Source organism: Rhinopithecus roxellana, chromosome 6 (genome assembly GCF_007565055.1).
Source record: "Rhinopithecus roxellana isolate Shanxi Qingling chromosome 6, ASM756505v1, whole genome shotgun sequence".
NCBI classification, from domain to species: Eukaryota; Metazoa; Chordata; class Mammalia; order Primates; family Cercopithecidae; genus Rhinopithecus; species Rhinopithecus roxellana.
In genome coordinates, this window is record NC_044554.1 from 155,383,379 (window position 1) to 155,397,919 (window position 14,541).

Below are 14,541 nucleotides of genomic sequence, written 5' to 3' on the forward strand. Positions count from 1 at the left end.
AGCTAGGAGCTGAGCTGCACCGCGGCAGGAAAGCGGGCCGTGAAAAGGGTGGGAGGGACCCCGACGTGGAAGGGGGCTGGGCTCGGGTTGGGGAGGGTAGTGCCCTGGCGTTCGCGCTGCGGTCAGCAGACACGCAGGGGACTGGAGACTCGGGCCAGGGGTAAAGGCTATGACATCAGGCCCGGGCCTGGCGGCTTCACAAGATATATAAGGTGAAATGGCATGTTCGCCCGTTAATTCATTCATTCAACAAACACGTACCAAGCACTTCCATGTGCCAGGTACAGAGTTAGAAAGGCATCGAGGAAAAAGGAAGGGCCATCAGAAATAAAGCCCGTGCCAGGCGCGGTGGCTCACAGCTGTAATCCCAGCACTTTGGGAGGCAGAGGTGGGAGGATCGCTTGAGGCTGAGTTGGAGATCAGCCTGGGCAATGTAACAAGATCCCACCTCTACAAAAAAAAATAATTTAAAAAAGAAAATAGCCGGGCGTGGTGGTGCACGCCTGCAGTCCTAGCTATTGAGGAGGCTGAGGTGGGAGGAGCAGTGGAGCCCAGCAGTTCGAGGCTGTAGTGAGATATTGTGCCACTGCACTCCAGCCTGATTCCTCTAAAAAAGAAAAGAAATGCGGCCAGAGACCGAGCGCGGTGGCTCACGCCTGTAATCCCAACACGTTGGGAGGCCGAGGCAGGTGGATCATGAGGTCACGAGTTTGAGACCAGCCTGGCCAAGATGGTGAAACCCCATCTCTACTAAAAATACAAAAATTAGCCGGGCACGGTGGCGGGTGCCTGTAATCCCAGCGAGTCGGGAGGCTGAGGCAGGAGAATCGCTTGAACCTGGGAGGTGGAGATTGCAGTGAACTGAGATCGTGCCACTGCACTCCAGCTCTGGATGACAGAGCAAGATTCCATCTCAAAAAAGAAAGAGAGAAAGAAAAAAAAGAAAAAAGGCCGGGCACCGTGGCTCACGCCTGTAATCCCAGCACTTTGAGAGGCTGAGGCGGGCGGATCACGAGGTCAGGAGATCGAAACCATCCTGGCTAACACGGTGAAACCCTGTCTCTACTAAAAATACAAAAAATTAGCCGGGCGTGTTGGCGGGCGCCTGTAGTCCCAGCTACTCCGGAAGCTGAGGCAGGAGAATGGCGTGAACCCAGGAGGCAGAGCTTGCAGTGAGCGGGATTGTGCCACTGCACTCCAGCCTGGGCGACAGAGCGAGACTCCGTCTCAAAAAAAAAAAAAGAAGAAGAAGAAAGAAAGGAAGGAAGGAGGGAAGGAGGGAAGGAAGGAAGGAAGGAGAAAGAAAGAAACGAAACAAAAGAAATGAAGCCTGACTTCAAGAAGTTCCAACATAGCATAGAGGAGGTGTGCAGGAAGCACGGGGGTGGGGCATGGGGGTGCTATATTGGGTACTCAGAGAAGATGTCCTTGATCTGATTAATTAATTATTCAACCAAAATGACAGGCTGGATTCTAGGCACTGGGAGTACCCTGAAGGGGCTTCTAGTGAACCTGTCCTCTGAATTGGGTCTTGGAAGATGGGGGGGATTTGCCCAGGGAGGAAGGGGAGAAGAACATTCCAGGCAGAGGGAGAAGTCTGGACAAAAAAGGTGACTGGCCTGCTTTAAGAACAGGAAATCATCCAAGTGGCTATAATTATAACAAAAGGTAGGGAGGAGAGGTGGAAGGAGTTTGGGGAAAGGCTGTGAAGAGTTTTCAATGTCAAGAAAAGGAGTTTGTTCTTGGCCCTGTAGGTCATATAGGGAGCCCAAATCAGTTTTAAAATCAGAGGAGCCAAATTTATTTTATTTTATATTTATTTATTTATTTATTTGAGACAGAGTTTCCCTCTTATTGCCCAGGCTAGAGTGCAATGGCACAGTCTCGGCTCACTGCAACCTCCGCCTCTCAGATTCAAGGGATTTTCCTGCCTCAGCCTTCCAAGTAGGAAGGTTACAGACATGCACCACCATGCCTGGCTAATTTTGTATTTTTAGTAGAGACAGAATTTCTCCATGTTGGCCAGGCTGGTCTTGAGCTCCTGACCTCAAGTGATCCGCCCGCCTCGGCCTCTCAAAGTGCTGGGATTACAGGTGTGAGCCACCGTGCCCAGCTGAAACCCCATCTTAAAAAAGAAAGAAAGGAAGGAAGGAAGATAAATCTAGCTATAGTATTGAGGATGAAATGGAGGGAGAAGAAGAGACAGATGGCTGGAATGTGTTGTGGCTTGAAGGTTTTTAGCCCTCGCTCAACTCAAGAGTGGAATTACTTGGAGTTCCCAGAATGCATCGGACTGTTTCAAGCCTTCCTAAATGCTCTTCCCTGTGCCTGGGATGCCCTTCCCTCAGTGTCGGTCCTGCTACCTCCCATTCGTCCATCAGTATTCTAGCCAAACATCATCAATGTCAGGCAGACTCCCAGCTGATCCAGGTGTCCAGCTCTGGGCTCCCGTGTGATCCTGAGTGTATGGGCATTTAGCAATCTTTTCCTGATTTGGGAGCACTGTCATAGTGCCTTCTGGGCCTTCTCCACCACCCAAGTGGTGAGCTCCTTGCAAGCAAAGGCTCATCTGACACATTTCTATGCCCTGACTCCCATCCCTCTCCTGTCTTCCCCCACAAAAGCCCTAGAACTGGGCTGCAGCTGACCACTGGGAGGACAGAAAAGACTGTTAGACCAACTGTATGCCTTGTGGTCCTGAAAAATGCGAAAGTGGAGTGGCAAGTCCCGAGATCCACCAGCTAGTGTCTGAGGCCTAGAATCCCTTCCTGGGAGGCCTCGTGTGAAAGTCAGTGGCGTTCTGCAGATGTGAGGTCGTACTTCTGAATATCCAGCAAAATACTGGGGCCAAACCCTTTGGCAAATGAACTGAGGCTAGAAAGAGAGTTGGAGAAGTGGTTTGACAGCAGAGCTGTAACCACAATACCTAACATGGGTAAGTCACCAGGTGGCAGGCTCTGAGCTAAAATTCATCTCATTGCATCTTCACGACAGTGCTGTTTATATATAAAGAAACAGAAGCTGGCAGGGCTTGGTGGTTCACACCTGTAATCTCAGGACTTTGGGAGGCCAAGGCGGGCAGATCACCTGAGGTCAGGAGTTCGAGACCCGCCTGACCAACATAGAGAAAGCCTGTCTCTACTAAAAATACAAAATTAGCTGGACATGGTGGCGTATGCCTGTAATCCCAGCTACTCGGGAGGCTGAGGCAGGAGAATCGCTTGAATTGGGTGGCAGAGGTTGCAGTGAGCCAAAATCGCACCATTGCACTCTAGCCTGGGCAACAAGGCTGAAACTCCATCTCAAAAAAAAAAAAAAAGAAAAAAAGAAACAGAAGCTGCAAAGGGTTAGGGGTTAGAGGACATGTACACAGGCACCCAGGTAGAAGAGAACAGTCAGTCTGGCTGCCCAGATGACAAAAGAGAGATTATCAGTCCAGGTTTGTTTGCAGCAAACAGCAAGCTTGCAAGTTTGGCATATGTGGAGTCCATGCTGTAGGGATGGGGAAGGGAACTCAGGAAGAGGAGAAAGACAGGAAGGCAAGCCGGGCATGGTGGCTCACTGCCTGTGGTCCCAGCTACTCGGGAGGCTGAGGCAGGAGAATTGCTTGAACCCTGGAGGCAGAGGTTGCAGTGAGCTGAGATCACGCCATTGCACTCTGGCCTGGGGACAGAGCAAGACTTAGTCTAAAAAGAAAAAAAAGAAAGACAGGAAGGCAGCATAAAGGCTTGCAAAAAAAACCCCACAAAAAATAAAAAACAAATAAACAAAAAGCAGATAAGTCAAAAGTGTCTGCAGCTGAGTCCCTGATGGTTGACACTGAAATGGACGTGAGGCTTTATCTTGACAAAGCATTAAAGACTTTATCTTGACTTGGCGTTAAAGACTCATAGGAGGGCAGGACGCAGTGGCTTATGCTTGTCATCCCAACACTTTGGGAGGGTGAGGTGAATGGATCACCTGAAGTCAGGAGATCAAGACCAGCCTGGCCAACATGGTGAAACTATGTCTCTACCAAAAATACAAAAATTAGAGTGCGGCCCGTCCTGTCCTTGCCATGAAGCCACAGCAGGCACCAGTGTCCAGAAAGGTGTTCATTCAGCGAGATTGCAGCAGTGGCACACACTGCCAGATCCAGACCGAGCTCCCCACGGAGCTGGAGAACTGGATTGATAGGCAGCAGTTTGAAGAAATAGTTCGAACTCTAAATAACCTTTATGCAGAAGCAGAGAAGCTTGGCAGCCAATCATATCTCAAAGGTTCTTTGGCTTGTTTAACAGCATATACCATCTTCCTATGCATGGAAACTCATTATGAGAAGGTTCTGAAGAAAGTCTCCAAACACATTCAAGAGCAGAATGAGAAGATCTATGTTCCACAAGGCCTCCTCCTGACAGACCCCACTGAGTGAGGACTGCGAGTTATTGAAATTACCATTTATGAAGACAGAGGCATGAGCCACAGAAGATAAACCATAGAATTAAATATCCCACTTCCAGCCGGGCCCCTCATGTATCCATTGGCCGACCACAGAGTGTCCCTACCTCCTCTCCAGAGCATCATTCCTTTCTATCTGCCGCTAGATCCACGGTGCCATTTACTCCAAGGACTTACTTTGTAGCGTTCCACACCTGGAGTGACCTCTAGTCTCTCAGCATCCACTTTGTGTCTCTAAATTGTGTAGGATTCTGTAATCTTTTGACTAGTTTCTGAGAAAACACAATGAAGCATTTCACTTTTTTTATTCAAGGCCATTTAATAAAACGCAGCTGGTCAGCCCAGTGCAAAGCTTATTATCTGCCACCAGTACATACCATTGGTTCTCTTCATTCCCTGGGGCAGCTTCTTAGGTAGCTTTAGACCTCAACAAGTTGTATCTTCACCAGTGTTCCATCTTGTTCCCCTAAATTAATAAAATGCTTTTCTCCAGGATTTTGGCAAGGGTTGGTTGTGGCTGTGGTTGTGCTAATGCACCTCCTAGATTTCAAAGATTTACCGGTTTTACCATGACTCAAATCTTAAGATCTGTTTCTACTATTCAGTTCTTCAAACTGAAGCTCATTGAAAAAATAATGTATAATGTTATTTGTTTTATTATAGCAATTATTCCTCATTAAAGCAGTATTTAATGCAATTTCCAGTTATTTCTTTGGAGAATTTTATATCATTGTTGCATTACCTTGAATGTTGTGAAGATGTGATGTGTGTTGCTTATCACAAAAATCAGTAAGCACAATAAAGTGGATGCCAAACCATCAAACACATAGATGTTCCTGTTGTGTCCCTGGATATGTAATAAGCAGGTATAAAAAATATTTTAGGCTGGGCGTGGTGGCAACCTGGGCAACAGAGCTAGACTCTGTCTCAAAAACAAAAAAATCATCATAATAAATATTTTAATTACAGTTTTCCTATAAATATAGCTTATGAGAAAAAAACTTGATAGGAATAATACTGTATATTACTAATTTTTAACTATCCCTATGCAAACCTTATGACTCACAGAATTTTCTCATATACAGTATTCAGTGCACATTATGATTGGCTCAAGTACAGTAAGTTACTTCTAAGTAAAACTCTCAAATCTGAGTCCCTATTTGTAGCTCTGCTTTTGGCTGTACATTTCTAGGATCAGGGCTGCTTATGCCTTTGCGTTCATCCTTGGGGTTTGAGAGCACTGTATTTGGGAGCAAGTTTAAAAATACATTAGGAGAGGGAAACCATTAAAAATTTCACTGTCAGAGATATTGCAGGTGCTAATACTGGATTTCGTTTTTCAGATTTAATTTCTTTTATGGGTCTGACTGGGCGTGGTGGCTCACGCCTGTAATCCCAGCACTTTGGGAGGCCGAGGAGAGTGGATCATGAGGTCAGGAGACTGAGACCCACCTGGCTAACACGGTGAAACCCCGTCTCTACTAAAAATACACAAAATTAGCTGGGCGTGGTGGCAGGCGCCTGTAGTCCCAGCTACTCGGGAGGCTGAGGCAGGAGAATGGCGTGAACCCAGAAGGCGGAGGTTGCAGTGAGCCGAGATCATGCCACTGCACTCCAGCCTGGGCAACAGAGCGAGACTCCGTCTCAAACAAACAAACAAACAAAAAATTTATTTTATGAGTCTGTTAGTCATTCAATAAATTCCATAAGTATGTGTAATATTTCAGTTGTGTAAAACTCGTTTGTTACTTTAAAGCCTGTAATAGTGTGTTTGTGTTTTCAACCCGTTGATAACTTTGCTGAAATATTGACACATTAATAAAAACTTTTCTTAAAAAAAAAACAAAAATAAAAATACAAAAATTAGCCAAGTGTTGTGGTGCATGCCTGTAATCCCAGCTACTTGAGAGGCTAAGGCAGGATAATCACTTGAACCCAGGAGGTGGAGGTTGCCGTGAGCCAAGATCACACCACTGCATTCCAGCCCAGGCAATTAAAAAAAAAAAAAAAAGCCCGGGCGCTGTGGCTCACACCTGAAATTCCAGCACTTTGGGAGGCTGAGGCGGGTGGATCACGTGGTCAGGAGATGGAGACCATCCTGGCTAACATGGTGAAATCCCGTCTCTACTAAAAATACAAGAAATTAGCCTGGCACAGTGGCGGGTGCCTCTAGTTCCAGCTACTCGGGAGGCTGAGGCAGGAGAATGGCACGAACCCAGGAGGTGGAGGTTGCAGTGAGCCAAGATCGTGCCACTGCACTTCAGCCTGGGTGACAGAGCAGACTCTGTCTAAAAAAAAAAAAAAAAGGAAATATCAATAAAGAGATAGAAAACCTGAAAAAGAAACTAAGAACAAATTTTGCAACCAAAAAGTATAACAAATAAAATGAAAAATGGGCAGAATCAATGATATAGTTTGAATGCCTGTCCTCCCAGACCTCATATTTAAATGTAATCCCAATGTTGGAGGTGGGCCCTGGTGGGAGGTGTTTTGGTCACGAGGACAGACCCCTTACAAATGGCTTGGTGTTCCCCTTGCAATAGTGAGTGAGTTATTGTGGGATCTGGTTGTTGAAAAGTGTGTGGCACCTCCTTCCTCTCTCTCTTGCTCCTGCTCTTGCTGTGTGATGGGCTGGCTCTCTATCACCTTCCACCATGATTGTAAGTAAGCTTCCTGAGGCCTCACCAGAAGCAGATGCCAGCACCATGCTTCCCACAAAGCCTGCAGAACCATGAGCCAATGAAACCTCTTTTCTTTGTGAATTATGCAGTCTTAGGTATTCCTTTATAGAAACACAAAGAATGGCCTAATACAAAAAAAGAATGAGCAAATTTGAAGAAAGGACTATGGAAATTATTGAGTCTGAGGAATAGAAAGAAAAAAGCTTGAGGAAAAGTGAACAGAGCCTGAGAGACCTGTGGGAAACCATCATGTGCACCAAAGTATGCATGGTGAAAGTTCCGAAGGAGAAGGGGGGTGGGTGCTAAGAGAATATTTGAAGAAATGATAGCTGAAAACTTCCCAAATTTGACAAAAGACATAAATATAAAAAATCCAAGAAGTTCAATGAACTCCAAGTAAGATGAACTCAGAGACCCATAGTGAGGCACATTATAATTAAAGTTTTGAAAGCCAAGGAGAGAACCTTGAAAAGAGCATGAGAGAAGCAACTCCACATGCAAGGAATCCTCAATAAGATGAAAATCAGCAGATTTCTCATCAGAAGCTATAGAGATCAAAAAGTTAACACAGTGAAGTGGTAAAAGAAAAAGCTGTCAACTAAGTATCTTATATCCAGCAAAACTATCCTTCAAAAGTGAGGGAGTGGCCAGGTGTGGTGGTTCACGCCTGTAATCCCAGCACTTTGGGAGGCCAAGGCGGGCAAATCACGAGGTCAGGAGTTTGAGACCAGCCTGACCAACATGGTGAAATCCTGTCTCTACTAAAAATATAAAAATTAGCCAGGTGTGATGGCACATGCCTGTAATCCCAGCTACTCGGGAGGCTGAGGCAGAAGAATTGCTTGAACCTGGGAGGCAGAGGTTGCAGCGAGCCAAGACTGTGCCACTGTACTCCAGCCTGGGTGACAGAGTGAGACTCTGTCTCCAAAAAAAAAAAAAAAAAAAAAAAAAAATGGTGAGGGAGATATTAAGACATTCAAGATAAACAAAAGCTGAGGGAGTTTGGGCCAGGGGTGGTGGCTCACGCCTGTAATCTCAGCACTTTGGAAGGCCGAGGTGGGCGGATCACCTGAGGTGATCGAGAGTTTGAGACCAGCCTGACCAACATGGAGAAACCCCATCTCTACTAAAAATACAAAATTAGCTGAGCATGGTGGCGCATGCTTGTAATCCCAGCTACTCAGGAGGCTGAGGCAGGAGAATTGCTTGAACCCAGGAGGCGGAGTTTGCGGTGAGTTGAGATAGCACCATTGCACTCCAGCCTGGGCAACTGAGCGAAACTCTGTCTCAAAAAAAAAAAAAAAAAAAAGCTGACCGGGCATGGTGGCTCACACCTGTAATCCCAGAATTTTGGGAGGCCAAGGCGGGCGGATCATGAAGTCAGGAGTTTGAGACCTGCCTGACCAACATGATGAAACCCTGTCTCCACTAAAAACACAAAAATTAGCTGGGCATGGTCACGGATGCCTGCAATCCCAGCTACTCAGGAGGCTGAGGCAGGAGAATCTCTTGAACCCGGGTGGTAGAGGCTGCAGTGAGCCAAGATTGCACCACTGCACTCCAGCCTGGGTGACAGAGCAAGATTCTGTCTGAAAAAAAATAATAAAAAATAAAAACCTCTTTGCACTGGCTAGACTATTTTGTACGAAAAAAGAGAGAATATCTTGTACAGTACTGAATAGAAGGGACGGCAGTGGACATTCCTGTCTTGACCTGATCTTTAGGGGAAAGCATTTAGTCTTTCACCATCAAGCATGTCGTTACTTGTAGGTTGTTTGATGGTGTCCTTTATCAGTTTGAGGAAGTTCCCTTCTATTCCTAATTTGCTGAATTGATCCTGTCAAACACTTCTCTGAATCTATTGAGAGATATTCTGAATCTAATGGTTTTCTTTTTTAGTTTAATAAAGGAGTTGTGTTGATTGTTTAAAAATAGCCTTATTGAGATATAATTCATATAGCATAAAATTCACACATTTACAATGCATAATTCAGTGATTAGTACACTCAAAAGTTATGCAACCATTGCCACAACATAATTTAAAAACATTTTCATAGGTGGGGCATGGTGGCTCATGCCTGTAATCCCAGCACTTTGGGAGGCCAAGGTGGGCAGATCACAAGGTCAGGAGTTTGAGACCAGCCTGGCCAACATGGTGAAACCTTGTCTCTACTAAAGATACAAAACAATTGGCCAAGTGCGTGGCTGATGCCTCGGAAAAAAAAAAAAAAAGATGCAAAAAATTAGTGGGGCATGGTGGCACACACCTGTAATCCCAGCTACTTGGGAAGCTGAGGCAGGAGAATTGCTTGAATCTGGGACACAGAGGTTGCAGTTAGCTGAGATCACACCATTGCACTCCAGGCTGGGTGACAGGGTGAGACTCCATCTCAAAAGAAAAAAAGAAAAAAAAATTTCCATAAAATAACTCCACAGCTATTAGCAGTCTAAAACTATTTTCTTCCATGCTGTGGATTGTCTTTTCACTTTCTTGGTTGCATCATTTGCAACAAAAATGTTTTGATTTTGATGAATTCCGACATATTTATTTTTTTATTTTGTTTTTTTGTACTTTTGGTGTCATATCTTAAAAAACATTACCTAGCCCAAGGTCATAAAGATTTGCTCTTGTTTTCTTCAAAGAGTTTTGTAATTTCAGCTCTTAAATTTAAGTCTATGGTTCAATTTGAGTTAATTTTTCTATATGGGGTGAGGTGGGGGTGCAAATGATTCTTTTGCATGTGGATATGTAGTTACCGTTGCAGTATTTGCTGAAGAGACAAATTGTGGTCATGGATTTGATTCACATCCATGTGAATCAAATTCACATCCTTAGTGAATAATAATGCTGAGCATCTCTTCAAATGTCTATTGACTATTTGTATATCTTCTTTGCAGAAATATCTGTTCGAATTCTTTTCTCATTTTTATATTAGGTTGTCTTTTCAAATGTCCCCATCAGATTGTCTTGGCATTCTTATAAAAAATCAGTTGACCTAAAAGTAAGGTTTTATTTCTCTTTCTTTTTTTCTTTTCTTTTCTTTTTTTTTTTTTTTTTTGAGATGGAGTTTCACTCTTGTTGCCAGGCTGGAGTGCAATGGCATGATCTTGGCTCACTGAGACCTCTGCTTCCCAGGTTCAAGCGATTCTCCTGCCTCAGCCTTCCCGAGTAGCTGGGATAACAGGTATGCGCCACTACACCTGGCTAATTTTGTATTTTTAGTAGAGATGGGGTTTCTCCATGTTGATCAGGCTGGTCTTGAACTCCCAACCTCAAGTGATCCACCCACCTGGGCCTCCCAAAGTGCTGGGATTACAGGCGTGAGCCACTATGCCCAGCAGGTTTTATTTCTCGATATTAAATTCTACTCCATTAATCTATATCTATATCCTAATGCCAGTACTGTATGATCTTGACTACTTCTGAGATTGTTTTGGCCACTCAGGGTCCCTTGCATTCCCATATAAATTTAATACTCAGCTTGTCAAATTTTGCAAAAAATGGCAGCTGAAATCTTGATAGGGATTGTGTCGAATCTGTAGATTAATTTGGATAATCTGTAGATTAATTTGGAGAGTATTTATATTTTAACAATATTACATCTTTTTTTTTTTTTTTTTTTTTTTTTTTTTTTTTTTTTTTTGAGATGGAGTCTCACTCTGTTGCCCAGGCTGGAGTACAGTGGTGCGATGTTGGCTCGCTGCAAGCTCCGCCTCCCGGGTTCATGCCATTCTCCTCCCTCAGCCTCCTGAGTAGCTGGAACTACAGGCGCCCACCACCACGCCAGGCTAATTTTTTTGTATTTTTTTTTAGTAGAGACGGGGTTTCACTGTGTTAGCCAGGATGGTCTTGATCTCCTGACCTTGTGATCCGCCCGCCTCGGCCTCCCAAAGTGCTGGGATTACAGGCATGAGCCACCAGGCCTGGTCAACAATATTACATCTTTCATTCAATTCATGAATGTGGAATGGCTTTCCATGTGTTTCTGCATTCCTTAGTTTCTTTTTTTTTTTTTTTTTTTGAGACGGACTCTCACTCTGTTGCCCAGGCTGAAGTGCAGTGGCGTCATTTCAGTTTACTGCAAGCTCTGCCTCCCAGCTTCACGCCATTCTCCTGCCTCAGCCTCCCGTGTAGCTGGGACTACAGGCACCTACCACCTTGCCCGGCTAATTTTTGAATTTTTAGTTGAGACAGGGTTTCACCGTGTTAGGCAGGATGGTCTCGATCTCCTGACTTGGTGATCTGCCCACCTTGGCCTCCCAAAGGACTGGGATTACAGGCGTGAGCCACCGCGCTCAGCCTCCTTAGTTTCATTCAATAATGTTTTGTAGTTTTCTGTGAATAACTCTTGTACCGTCTCGGCTAAATTTTCTTTTCAGTATGTTATACTTTCTTCTTTTTTTTTTGATATGGAGTTTTGCTCTTGTCGTCCAGGCTGGAGGGCAATGGCATGATCTCGGCTCACTGCAACCTCTGCCTCCTGGGTTCAAGCAATCCTCCTGCCTCAGCCTCCTGAGTGGCTGGGATTACAGGCACCCACCACTGTGCCCAGCTAATTTTTGTATCTTTAATACAGATGGGGGTTTCACCATGTTGGCCAGGCTGGTCTCGAATTCCTGACCTCATGATCCACCCGCCTTAGCCTCCCAAAGTGCTGGGATTACAGGTGTGAGCCACTGCGCCTGGCCTCAGTATGTTATTCTTTTTTGATGCTATAAAATTCTTTTTTTTCTTTTCTTTTCTTTTTTTTTTTTTTTTGGAGACAGAGTTTTGCTCTTGTTGCCCAGACTGGAGTGCAATGGTGTGATTTTGGCTCTCTACAACCTCTGCCTGCCGGGTTCAAGTGATTCTTCAGCCTCAGTCTCCCCAGTAGCTGGGTTCACAGGTGCCTGCCACCATGCCCAGATAATTTTTTTTGTATTTTTGGCATTCTTAGGCTTGTAGCTGCATCACTGTGATTTGTACCTCCATTTTCTCATGTCCTTCTCCCTGGGTCTCCTCTGTGTCTCTGTATCCAAATCTCCCTCTGATATCGTTTGGCTCTGTGTCCCCACCCAAATCTAATGTTGTATTGTAATCCCCAGTGTTGGGGGAGAGACATGGTGGGAAGTCATTGCAGCTGGGCGCGGTGGCTCACGCCTGTAATCCCAGTACCTTGGGAGGCTGAGGCGGGCAGATCAGAAGGTCAGGAGATCGAGACCACCCTGGCTAACACGGTGAGACCCCCGTCTCTACTTAAAAAAAAAAAAAATGAGGCGGGCATGGTGGCGGTCTCCTGTAGTCCCAGCTACCGGGAAGGCTGAGGCAGGAGAATGGCGTAAACCCGGGAGGCGGAGTTTGCAGTGAGCCGAGATCGCACCACTGCACTCCAGCCTGGGTGACAGAGCGAGACTCCATCTCAAAAAAAAAAAAAAAAAAAAATATTCAGTAAGGAAGTGATTGCATCATAGAGGCAGATTTTTCCCTTATTGTTCTCATGATAGTGAGTAAGTTCTCATGAGATCTGTTTTTTTGTTTTTGTTTTTGTTTTTGTTTTTTTTTTTTTTGAGACGGAGTCTCGCTGTCACCCAGGCTGGAGTGCAGTGGCACGATCTCGGCTCACTGCAACCTCTGCCTCCTGGGTTCGCGCCATTTTCCTGCCTCAGCCTCCCGAGTAGTTGGGACTACAGGCACCTGCCGCCACACCCGGCTCATTTTTGGTATATTTAGTAGAGACGGGGTTTCACCATGTTAGCCAGGATGGTCTCGGTCTCCTGACCTCGTGATTCGCCTGCCTCGGCCTCCCAAAGTGCTGCGATTACAGGCGTGAGCCACCGCGCCCAGCCGAGATCTGGTTTTTTTAAAGTGTGTAGCACTTCCTCTTTACTGGCTCTCTCTCTTGCCGCCATGTGAATACATGCTTGCTTCCCCTTCGCCCTTCCACCAAGATTGTAAATTTCCTGAGGTCTCCGCAGCCATGACTTCCGTACAGCTTGTGGAACTGTGAGTCAATTAAACGTCTTTTCTTTGTAAATTACCTAGTCTCAGGTAGTTTTTTTTTTTTTTTTTTTTTTTTTTTGAGACGGAGTCTCACTCTGTCACCCAGACTGGAGAGCAGTGGCGCGATCTTGGCTCACTGCAACCTATGCTACCAGGGTTCAAACGATTCTCCTGCCTCAGCCTCCCGAGCAGCTGTGATTACAGGTGCCTGCCACTGCGCCTAGCTAATTTTTATAGTTTTAGTAGAGACGGGTTTTCACCATGTTGGCTAGGCTGGTCTTGAACTCCTGACCTTGTGATCCACCCGCCCCGGCCTCCCAAAGTGCTGGGATTACAGGCGTGAGCCACCGCGCCCAGCCGGTAATGTGAGAATGGACTAACACTCCCTCTCTTTTCTCTTATAAATATATCAACCGTTAGATTTAGAGTCCATGCTAATCCAGAATGATCTTGTTTTAACTTGATTACATCTGAAAAGACCCTATTTCCAAATAAGACCAGATTTACAGGTACTGTAAGTTAGGACTTGAATGTATATTTCTGGGGACACAGTTTAATCCTCTACTTTGGGGTTTCCATACTTGCCCATAATCAGGTTGAGGAAGTTTCCTTCTCTTTCTAGTTTATTGCTATATTTGTTTAAACAGTGAATTATACTTACAGAGAGTTAAATAGTAATAAAAGTCTTATATATTGTCCTATGTACTTTCCATTTCCTATGCTCTTTATTCCTTTCTGTCAATTCAGATTTTCATTTGTTATCCTTTTCCTCCTGTGTGAAAAAGGTATTTAATATTTTGTGTAGTGCAGTTCTGTTGGTGATGAATCCTCTCAGCCTTTGTATGTCTGAAAATATCTTTATTTCACCTGTGTTTTCTTTCTTTTTTTTTTTTTTTTTTGAGACGGAGTCTCACTCTGTTGCCCAGGTTGGAGTGTGCTGGCACAATCTCAGCTTACTGCAACCTCCACCTCCCAGGTTCAAGTGATTCCCCTGCCTCAACCTTCTGAGTAGCTGGGATTACAGGTGTGCACCACCACAGTTAGCCAATTTTTATATTTTTAGTAGAAACGGGTTTCACCATGTTGGCCAGGCTGGTCTTGAACTACTGAACTGAAGTGATCCACAAGCCTCAGCCTCCCAAAGTGCTGCTATTACCGGCATGAGCCACCATGCCCAGCCTTATTTTCACAATATTTTAATGAATGATTGTTATTGTATAGAAATGCCGGCCAGGTGCAGTGGCTCATGCCTGTAATCCCAACACTTTGAGAAGCCAAGGCAGAAGAATCACTTGAGGCCGGGAGTTTGAGACCAGCCTGGACAGTAAATGAGACTCTGTCTCCATTAAAAAAAATAAAATTAAAAAAAAAAAGAAAAGAAAAAATAGAAATGCTATTTTAGGCCAGGCGCGGTGGCTCACGCCTGTAATCCCATCACTTTAG

The 14,541-nt window shown here is 45.0% G+C and overlaps 1 pseudogene; it reads left to right on the plus strand.

Annotated features, from left to right (window-relative positions):
- Positions 1 to 4,057: 4,057 nt before the first annotated feature.
- LOC104674100 lies at positions 4,058 to 4,570 on the plus strand (annotated as a pseudogene).
- Positions 4,571 to 14,541: the final 9,971 nt, after the last annotated feature.